Here is an 11,411-nt window from a genome sequence, read left to right as displayed (position 1 = left end):
GATGTTGCTGATAATATATTATCTAGCAACTAACTGCAAACATTTTACAGATGGGACCAACCCACACATACCAGTACAAGTTACTTGGGTTGTCACTAACTTGAAAACTGGGTCCCCAGTGTTAACGCGGTCGGCCGTGTATCCCCCCAATACCTGGTGGCCACCTTTAGATATAGACCTCTGTACTTTGGTAGATGGGGCCTGAGACCGGAAATGGGCAGCGATTACCCGAAATATAAAAAACTCCTCCCACAGATACAATTACAAGTTTAAATCGAGAGTTCGCTACCTTAGACAAAAACAATTCTATGTTTGCCCAGGGCCACAGTGTAAGCCCAGTTGTGGGAGACCAGACCAGTACTACTGCCCATGATGGGGCTGTGAGACCACGGGTCAGACATACTGGTTAAGTAATGCCCGTGGGGACTACATCACCCTCAAACGAGATGTGACAGGCCCCCCTTGTAAGCCAACTTGGGGGCTCGAACCACAAGCCTGCAACCCTTTGCTTATCAGATTCACAGAAAAAGGAAAAAAGTTCTCCGGATGGGAAGGGGTTAACACCTGGGGCCTGCGATTGCATAACTATGGGTCTGCAATTTTGTTTACAATCACTAGGCGCCAGGTGCCTTTCGTCACGGCAGTAGGGCCCAACCCAGTGCTAGTCCCAAGAGTTACCATGGATACGCCCAAGGGAGCCCCTCCCTCTCCTCCTCCTGGCCCAACTCTACCTACAGGATTTACCAAAAGGCCTCCTAAGCCTTTGTCTCAGATCCGCTATTACAGGCGGTCACAGGAATTTGTTAAAATCATAAATCAAACTTATAGCCTCTTAAATGTAACTAGCCCTGAATTGGCCAGATCTTGTTGGCTCTGCTATACTGTTACCCCTCCCTATTTAGAGGGGATTGCTACTATGGGTTCCTACAACGTTTCCCATAATGTCTCCCAATGTGCATGGGGTACAATACCCAAGATTACTTTGGAGCAGATTTCAGGATCGGGACTATGCCTCGGTGAGATTCCACTACAATACTCTTCCCTCTGTAACCAGACCAAGAATCTCTCTGAGTCAAGAGGGGCCTTCCTTATTCCCCCTCCAAATACTTGGTGGGCATGCTCCTCAGGATTAACCCCTTGTATTTCGATGGATATTCTTAAAGAAGGAGATTTTTATGTTCTTACAATTCTTCTTCCCCATTTGGTTTATCACTCAAAGGAAGAGTTTCTGCAGACTTACACTCCCTCTCTTCCTTTCCCGATGCGTTCTAAAAAAACCCCAGTGATTTTAGCCATGACACTTGCAACCTTAATTAGTACAGATGTAGCAGCAGGAGTTGGCACTGGAGCCACTGCCCTGATACAAGGGAGGGACCAATATAATGCTTTGCGCACTAGCCTGGATTTAGATCTACAAAGAATAGAAGAATCCATAACCAAACTGCAAGACTCTATAAGATCCCTGGCTGAAGTCACGTTACAGAATCGCAGAGGGCTGGACCTCCTGTTTCTACAACAAGGGGGACTGTGTATTGCCCTGAAGGAGGAATGTTGTTTTTACAGAGACCATTCAGGTATAATAAAGGATAACATGGCAAAGATACGAGAGGGATTAGAGAAACGAAAGATGGAAAGGGAAGCCAGTCAAGGGTGGTTCAGCTCTTGGCTTAATCAAACTCCTTGGGTGTCAACCCTTCTCTCCACTGTTGTAGGGCCCTTGATTATCCTCCTCTTGCTTGTCACGATTGGGCCCTGTATAGTAAACAAACTGCTGAGGTTTGTCCAAGAAAGAATAGACTCGGTTCATCTCCTGGTGCTGCGGCAGAAGCACCAGGTTGTAGAGTCAGCTGAGGAAGATTCCTCAGTTTAACCAAGACAAGGGGGGGATGTTGGGAAAAAAAATGAAATACCTTGATGAATGCTGTAAGAACTCTGCATTTTGATAGAAAACTCTGTTTAAAATGTTGATTTAGATTTACTTGCTAAGCTTGCCTGTTCTGCCTGATTTGTATCTACCACACATGGATGATTAACCTAGTTGAAATGCTAAGAATTGAAGTGCTGTAAACCTCCTTCCTGGACCCTGGACCCCAGACTCAGTTGCTTTACAATGTGTCCTGTAGGCCTGTTTGCACATACCAGATAACGATAAGGAACAAAGAGAAGGAAGTTGCACCAGGCTTACACCAGATCTAGCCTTCCTGGAAAAGATGTTTAACCGAAACTATAGCTTTTAGAAGATGTTTGATCAAAGTGTCTGCTGAGGAATGCTTTTTGTGTAATGACTATGTGGGCCTATATAATCTGTACCTGAAACTGAATGGGGGTCGATCGTTCTGACCAGACTTGCATGTCTTGGGAAGCCCGTAGACCCCAGCTAGCTGGAAAGTAAAGACTCTGCTTGATTTTTACATCTCCAATCCCGTGTATTTGTTACCTGGAGGGGACCTATCGAGTCACGGACCCTAACAGTCGGCAAGATGGCTCAGTAGGTAGAGGTGCATGCCATCAAGCCTGACAACCGGGAACCCAAATGACAGAGAGAACCAACTCCAGTAAGTTGTCCTTTGACCTCCACACTTGTCCTGTGGCCTTCATGCACCCACACATGTACACACTGAATGAATGAATGAATGAATGACTTTTAAACTCGTGTGTGTGTCTGTGGTTTTGTTGTTGTTTGAGACAGGGTCTCTCTATAGCCCCAGTTGGCCTGTGTAGACCAGGCTGGCCTGGATCTCACAGAGATCTGCCTGTCTCTGCTTTCCGCCTTCCAAGTGCTGGGACTAAAGTTGTGCACCACCAAGCCTGGCTAAATAATGTAAACTTTTTTTTTTTAAAGACAGGGTCTCCCTGGTAACCTCAGCTGGCCTGGAACTTGCTATGTAGACCAGGCTGGTCTTGAACTCAGAGATCCGCCTGCCTCTGCTTCCCAAGTGAGTGCTGGGATTAAAGGCATGTACCATCATGCCACTGGCTAATAATGTAAACTTTTAAAAAAAAAGAGGCTATGAACTATGGTTGGCTCTCTGGGGAATCATGCAGAGTGGGTCAAACAAGACCAGCTCCTTTCAAAGAGATACCTATCACACCATCCCATTTGCCTAGTTTGAACAACATAGTTTTGAGATGGAGAAAGGCTTACTGCAGCCAGGGGTTGGGAACAGAGAGGGGAGGGGCAGTCACTGAGGGATGGCCTGAGGGAGCCTTGCCATAATAGAGTTACAGCTTTTGAGGTGGTGCAAACAAGTTCCTTTCAATATAGAATGGCCTGGAGACAAACACATTCTCTGTCTCTTTATCTCTTTCTCTCACACTGTTGTGAAAAAGTTTCCACCAAACTGAAAAGTTCTCTACAGCAGGGAGTGGGAGGCTCTTGAGATTTCAGGAGGCAAACTAAGGTCACAAGGTCTGGGAAAGTTGAAATGTGCAAGATTCTCAAAGGCCCCTCCCTAGCTTTAGAGAAAGAATAACAACTATTGGGGGGGCCTCTGACCTGTGGTTGACCTGCAGAGAGGCCAGCTCTGCACCTGTTGAGGGGCTTGCTGGGCTTTGCAGAGAAGCTCCAGGGTTTCAGCTTTCTCATGGTGGGTGGGCTTTTCAGTGATGCTGCTGCTTTTGAATCATCCCCAGTCCTCCTGTTAGTAACCCCAATAAAAACTCATGGTTTCCCCAAGTTGTACTTTAGTACAGTACTTACTTTGGTCTGTCATGAGTTCCCTTTCTGGGGAAAGATCAAGGATATTCGCTCTTCATATCAAGGGCATCTGTAAAGCCTGGAAATGTATATGCTGTCATTTGTTTCCTAAAGCTATCCCTGGTGGCCTTCTATATTGCCTGTTTCCAAATGGCATGGGACACCCAATTAGTTAGCTAAGATGGAACTCGATGACCACATGCATGGAGCCCTTTTCAGTCTTGCTATTTAGAGGATCCTCCAGGGACTACCAGACTCCAAGCTACTGGGTCTTAGGGCTTTTAAGTCATTGCTTCATTAATTCAGCCCACTTTCTGAGCACCTGCTTACTCACAGAATTCCAGGGAGGTGAGGGAAATATCAGCCTTTTAGGAAGCATTGACCCCTGGACAAATTCCTTTTGTCTTACCAGCTCCTCTAATCACTTGCTCCTTTCTTCTGAGAAACAAGAATTCAAGAAACTCTAGGATGTCTCAATCATTATCATTTCGGTGAGTGTGTTACCCTGACTCATTTAATCTGTGTGATTGTTCAGCCTTGTCTTAAGAAATACCACCAACCCTCTGAAAACTTAACTGAGAAAATGACAGCAGTCATATTCATAGCTCAGGGAATCTTAGGCCACTTGCCCAGAAGGTCTTTCTTTACCCAATTCCTTAAGCCAGCCTCTGAGAAAACATGTGCACTGCTTTAGGTTTCCAGAAGCAACCTGTTCTTGGAAAGAGAAACATGTAAGAGCTTTTAACTAGTAGCAGTTAAACTATAGAGACATAAAACACTGGGAAAGTATCAGTTACGGAACACTGGCCCAGAGTTAGCCAAGGGTGCCTATCAGAACTCTACAAGTAGCTAATGTTACCATGGTTGCTTTCTACAATGAGCCTTGTTTCAGGGTTATGGTCCCTACCACTTCTTTCTCTTCCTTAATTGTATTCTCTGGACTTTTAGCCCAGGGCCTATGAGTAAGATTCAAGAAAAAAGCTAATCAAGTTCAAAAAGCTGAGCATGGATCGGGCGTGGTGGCACACACTTTAATCGCAGCATTCTGGGGGCAGAGACAGAAGGATCTCCCTGCGACTGAGGCCAGTCTGGTCTACATAGGGAGTTCAAGCCAGCCAGAGATACATAGTTGTTAGGTAAATTGGGAAGGAATCACCAAGACACACAGAAGGACTCCAGCAAGATAGAGTTTATTGGAATTGAAGGGTCTCTCAGCCCAGGAGTAATAGCCACCAACTTGCAGGCTGCTGGCTGGAGGCTTTTATAGGGGGCTAGGGAATGTAGAAGGTGGGAAAAATAATTCAAAAAGTTTCAGCAGGAAGCAGGGGTCTGCACATTGTGAAACTTACCAGGGGGAAGCAGCTTGTGCTGAGACAGCTTCTTATATCAAGCGGTTGTGAGCCATGGGGTTAAGGGGTCTGCTTATCTGAGGGAAACAGCCTGTCTTGAAACAGTTTCTTCATGGTCAGTGCAGCTGCTGATTCAGCTCCTATTTCTCAAGGGGCCCTTGGGGCCTGTCTTGTGAGGTTTTACTGCACTGGGGGAGGATTGCTGCAGACCTGGACTCTGCAGAACTTGTCTCAAAAAAAAAAGCTGAAAGCTGAGCATGTTTGGAGATTCTTGACGCCCCCATGCTAAGCTTCGCACATCCTCATGGGAGTACGTGATCATTTGGAATGGAAGTGTTAATGTGTTTGTAGGAAAGCATATTTGGGGTTTAATCTAGCTTCCAGTTATCTATTGCTAGGTATAAAGCCACTTCAAAACTTAGTGGCTTAAAACAACAATTTATTTACTATTCTTCAGGCCAAACAGCTCTTAAATTTGGCTGCAGCCAGATGATGGTTAAGACTGGACTTTGTGAATCTTTCTCTGTCACGTTTGTCACGTGGGCCACACTGGCTGGAAAACAGTAGTAGGATTTCTTGGCTAGTACTTGGGCTTCCCTAAGTCAGCATGGCACTGGCTTCCCCAGGTGACAGCCACAAGACTTCCTAGGACTTGGCCCTGGAATCTGTGCAATGCTATTTTGATAAATCTCTCTCTCTCTCTCTCTCTCTCTCTCTCTCTCTCTCTCTCTCTCTCTCTGTGTGTGTGTGTGTGTGTGTGTGTGTGTGTGTGTGTGTGTGTGTATTTGTGTTGTTTCTGTTTGTTTTAAGGCAAGGTCTCACTCTGTAGCCCAGGCTGCCCTGGAACTCACAGTCTGGTTTCAAACTCATGGCAGTCCTCCAGCCTCAGGATTATAGGTGTGAGGCACCATGGCTAGCCTGAGGAATTCTAGAAATTGTTTTTCCAGCCAGCATGTAGTTCTTCACCAAAATGTATCTTTTTAAATTCCATCTATTAGCCAAATCCCTGCTGGTAGTCATGCCCTCTGTTAAAGCACAGTAGTTTTTGTGCTATGGTTATCTTTTAAGAAGTAAGACCATAGCTGGGGAGGGGGAGTGCACACCTTAAATCCCAGCATAAAGGAGGCAGAGTTGGAGCTCTGTGAATTCGAGGCCAGCCTCTACATTGCAAGTTCCAGGGCAGCCAGAACTACATAGCTAAGACCCTATCTCAAAAAAAAAAAGAAAGAAAAGGAAGGAAGGAAGGAAGGAAGGAAGGAAGGAAGGAAGGAAGGAAGGAAGGAAGGAAGGAAGGAAGGAACTCCCCCCACCAAAAAAGAGTAAGACCATAAATTGTGAAGGAAGTAAAATGAGACAAAAAGAACCAGTGATCTATCTATCTCTCTCTCTCCTCTCATCTTCCTGTAGCCTCAGCTGGCCTGGAACTCACTATGTAGATCAGACCTGCCTGGGCTGGATCTCTCAGAGATCAGCCTGTCTCTGCCTACCAAGTGCTGGGATTAAAGGCCTGTACCACCACACCCAGCTCTAGCTCTACTGATTTTCTTGAGGGATTGGGGAGTCAACTCAGTGATAAAGCATCCCTGGGGCCTTTACCTCAGCTGCGGGGGAGGGCACAAAATAACAAAAAAGACACACTCCTGGGGGAAAAAAACACAAGGCAACTAATTTTTCATGATAAAAGAGAGCTAGGGACTGTAACTCCAGTTGTAGAGGGCTTGCTTAGGATACACAAAGCCCACAGGTTCTGTCTCCAGCACTACATAGACTAGATACTGTGATACACATCTGTTACCCCAGCACTTGGGAGTTGGAGGGAGGGAGAGCAAAAGTTCAAGGCCTTCTTTGGCTGCATATCAAGTTTGAGGCCAGCCTGGGCTACAGTTGAGACACTGTCTTAAAAAGAGAGGGATGGGATGGTTCAGCCAGTAGAGGCACTTGCCACCAGTGGCTGAGAGCATTGCTTCTCTTGCAGAGGACCTGGGTTCAGTCCCCAGCACCCACATCAGGCAGATCACAGCTCCAGGGGCTCCAGGGGATCTGACACCCTTTTCTGGCCTCCTCAGTCATTGCACACATATGGCACACATACGTGCAGGCAAAACACTTATATACATAAAATAATATTAGGGGGCTGGAGAGATGGCTCAGCGGTTAAGAGCACTGGCTGCTCTTGCAGAAGACCAGGGTTCAATTCCCAGCACCCACATGGTGGCTATCAACCATCCCTAGCTCCAGTTCCAGGGGATTGGAGCCCTCTTCTGGCCTTTGCAGGCTTTGCACAACATAGGTGCACTTACATACATGCAGGCAAAATATTCATACACAAAATAAAAATAAATCAAAAAATTTAAAAAGTAAAAGTAATAAAAATAATCATTGAAAAACTAAATTAAATTAAATAATTTTTAGATGTTTTAAAAAGAGAGAGCAAGAGTGCCAGGTGTGGAGGTGGATACCTATAATCTCTACTGTTGGGAAGCTGAGACAGAAGGATTGCTGGGAATTCAAGGCCATCTAGGGCTATATAGTAAGACCTTATCTTAAAAAAAAAGGGCGAGGGGTAACCATGCTATGAATTATATAGAATTTTGAGGTCTAACTTAGAAACACAAAACTCATCTAAACATTGTTCTGTTTTTCACCAAGAAGAAACAAATTCTAAGTTATAAACCACAAAATTCAAAATGACATTTTATAGACACATCCCATATGTGTCTGACTCCTGCCTGTTCATTGGCTCCTTTGTTTTTTTTAATATTTTATTTAATTTTAAAAAATATTTTATTTATTATTTTTATTTTATGAGTATGAGTGTATTGGCTGCATGTATGTGAGTGCATCCGTGTCATGAAATGCTGTGGAAGTCAGAAGAGGGCTTTGGATTCCCCTGGATCTGGAGTTAAAGACGGTTTGTAGTTGCCATGAGGGTGCTGGGAATGGAACCTGGGTCCTCTGCAAGAGCAGTCAGTGCTCTTAACCACTGAGCCGTCTCTCCAGCCCCTTATTTAATATTTTTATTTTAGGTGTATGGCTGTATTGCCTGCATATATGTAAGTGCATCCATGTCGTGCAGTGCCCAAGGAGATCAGAAGAGGGTGTCAGATCCCCTGAAACTGGAGGTGCAGACAGTTGTTAGCTGCCATGTGGGTGCTGGGAATCAAACCTGGGTCCTCTGCAAGAACAGCCAGTACTCTTAACTGCTAAGCCATCTCTCCAGCCCCTCATTGGCTTCTTTCTATTGAGTTATATCAAACTTGGGTTTTGTTTTATGATATTGGAGCACTAAAAAGCAAAGTTGACATGGGGATTTCAAGAATGTTCTATGTGGGTTCAGGACTGAGTTGTTTATTCCTAGGACACTCTGTCTCCATCGGTTGAAATCTGTAGACTGACTAAGCCAGAGGGGATGGGAATTTCCCTGTAGGAAATTTTCTACTTAGAAACCACAGGTCCACATCCCATGGCCAGTTTAGGGGTACTGCTGACTTAGCTGGTGACCTCTGGGGTCACTCTCCATATCTGTCTGCTTTCCCTCTGCTCTGTCCATTCAGAAGTTGATATTCAAATGCAGAGGAGAGAGTGGGGATAGTTGTCATGGCAGCTGTGCTCCCAGTAGAAAGGAAAGAGATTAGTAGGCCCCAGCCTATGATACCCATTATTACCAGGCCACAACCTCAGCATCATAGGGATGGCTGTCAGAAACTCTACTACACTCCTCAGTAAAGTACAGAGAGACTGAGACACTCCCCACCCCTACCCCATATCCCCTACTCCCACCAGAAGCAAAATCCTTCCCACTGCTTCTAGCATGTTAGGCACCCTATGAGAGGTGGAGCAAATGGACTAAGTGACTTCCAGTACCCCAGGCAGCAAAATGTACATTAGCAATACAGGTTATTGCTAACTTTTTCCAAAGAATAACTGTCTTTCCTTCCTTTCCTTTCCTTCCCTCCCTCCCTCCCTCCCTTCCTTCCTTCTTTCTGATGCTCGAAATGGACTAAAGGGCTTCACACATGCTAGGCAAGTACCTTTGCACTGAGGCACACCCTTAGCTTCATTATTATTATTATTATTATTATTATTATTATTATTATTATTATTATTATCATTATGTGTGCATGTGCATTCCACAACACACGTGTGGAGGTTGTGAATAAATCTGGGGAGTCAGTTCTCTTCCTCTACCATGGATTCAGGTGATCAGACTCAGATCATCAGGCTTGCATACTAAGCACTTTTATCTGCTTAGACCTCTCACAGGCCTCATTTCCTTCCTCTTGTTTTATTTGCTTCTTACTTGTTTGTTCATTTATTTAGAGCCAGGGTCTCCTGTAGCCCAGGCTGGCTTCAAACTCCATATATAGCCAAGGATGACTTTGAACTTCTGATCCTCCATCTCCATCTCCAGAATGCTGGAATTACAGGCATGTGCCACAACACCTAGTTTATGCAATGTTGGGGATCAAACTCAAGACTTTGTGCATGCTAGGCAGATACTTTACCAACTGAGCTAAATCCCCAATCCCCTTTTCTGTTGCTATTGTTCTGAGACAGAATCTCACTATTTAGTCCAGGCTGGTCTTGAACTCACAGCAATTCTGCTGCCTCAGCCTCATTACAGGATTACAGGCCATTGTAAGTTTTTAAAAAAAATTTTATGTGTATGAGTGTATTGCCTGCATGTATGTGAGTACACCTGTGTCATGCAATGCTGCGGAGTTCAGAAGAGGGCTTCAGATTTCCCTGCAACTGGAGTTAAGGACAGTTCATAGCTGCCATGTGAGAGCTGTAAAGATGGCTCAGCAGTTAAGAGCACTGACTGCTCTTGCATTATAAGCTTTTTATCATAGCAAGAATCAATATATTCCCTAAAATGTTTACATTTTATACCCAAAAAGTATTAGCAAAACACATTATGTACAAACATAAGCATGCAAATTTCCAGAGCCAAAAATGAAAAAGGAGATAATGGCCTACTTATGTTTGTAGTGTATTTAGATGTGTAGTGTATTTGTGTATGTGTGCATGCATGCGTGTGTGTGTGTGTGTGTGTGTGTGTGTGTGTGTGGACGTAAAGGCCCCACCTTGCATAGATCGGAAAGGAAGTTACTGGGGGGGTGCGGCCTGGCTTGCTTTGAAAGTCTGAAGAATACTTCCACACTGCTATGGAGTGCATGATCAGCGCATGACCATCCTTAAGATACACCCTCCAGGGGGTGGGGAGTTCCAGGTGCCTTTATAAGCTTTGGAACACTTGCAATAAATGAGTCTCTGCCTGACTAAGACTCCCCGTTGCGTCTGAGTGTCCCCGGGTAATGGGGGCAGCGTGGGCTGGCGAACGGCGTGCTTACTCATCCCCAATCCTCACCTTGCCAGGGATCGTGGGTTCAAGTCCCCGGCATCTGGCTCTCAACATGGCACTCGAAGGAAGGTGAAAAGAAGAAAAGAAAGAAGTAAGAAAGAAGCAAAACGGATTGGGGCCAATCGGAGGTTCAGGGTAAGCAAGACCCTAAAAATGGGTAACGCAAATTTTAAGTTTGAAGACCCAGCGTTTAAAGTGCTGAGAGATATGCTTAAAAGCAGGGGATTGGATTTTTCAGATCCCGTAGCTCAAAAGGTTTGGGCAGAGGCGATTCATTTGGCTCCCTGGCTACTTGGGACTAATGTTTTTTACTGGGAATACATGGGAATCATGGGAAGGGTTTGAGGAAGAAGGCAGAAATGCAACAGAAGTAAAACCAAAAGCAGCCAAAGTAACAAGCAGCACCTCAGGCATACCCTGGCCAGCTTCAGGGCCTCTCTGGCAGAAGGGCAGGGCAGAGCAGAGCGCAAGGGGTCAGCAGCGAAAGCCGCCCACCCCACTCACCTTGAACTAAGGCTTGTGGGCGGGACCGGCGATGGGCGGGAGTCAGGGGCTGGATGGCGTGAGTCAGGGCTCCTGGGAAAGCTGGGCGGGGACTGCCCCCCAGCCAGCGACCAGCAGCCATGGGCTCTGGCCGCATTTGAAAAAAAAAAAAAAGCAACACAAAAAACACAAAAAGACCTTTGGCTGTGCGCTGCAACTGGCTCCAGGACAGCTGAAAAGGCCCGGTTTGAGGAAGGTGGCTCAGGGAGGGGCCCTGCCCCTTCAGTTCCGCAGGTGGCCAGGGAACCACCCCACCCCCGAATACTACAGCCCTGCGGGCAGCAGCACTCACCAAAACCCCTTAGTACCCAAGATGGATCTTGAAATAGGTGGCAGGAGGTTTTGCTCCCTAGTGGACACCATTCTTAGAAAGGAGGAGGTCCCATCACAATGGCACCTAGTTTCTGGGCCCCGAATCCTAGGTGTGGGAGGATACACCCCATCAGAGGAGACTCGA

Source organism: Nannospalax galili, unplaced genomic scaffold (assembly GCF_000622305.1).
Source record: "Nannospalax galili isolate Female #2095 unplaced genomic scaffold, S.galili_v1.0 scaffold270, whole genome shotgun sequence".
NCBI lineage: Eukaryota > Metazoa > Chordata > Mammalia > Rodentia > Spalacidae > Nannospalax > Nannospalax galili.
The sequence above is the reverse complement of the archived record's forward strand: the minus strand, read 5'-3'. Positions refer to the sequence as shown.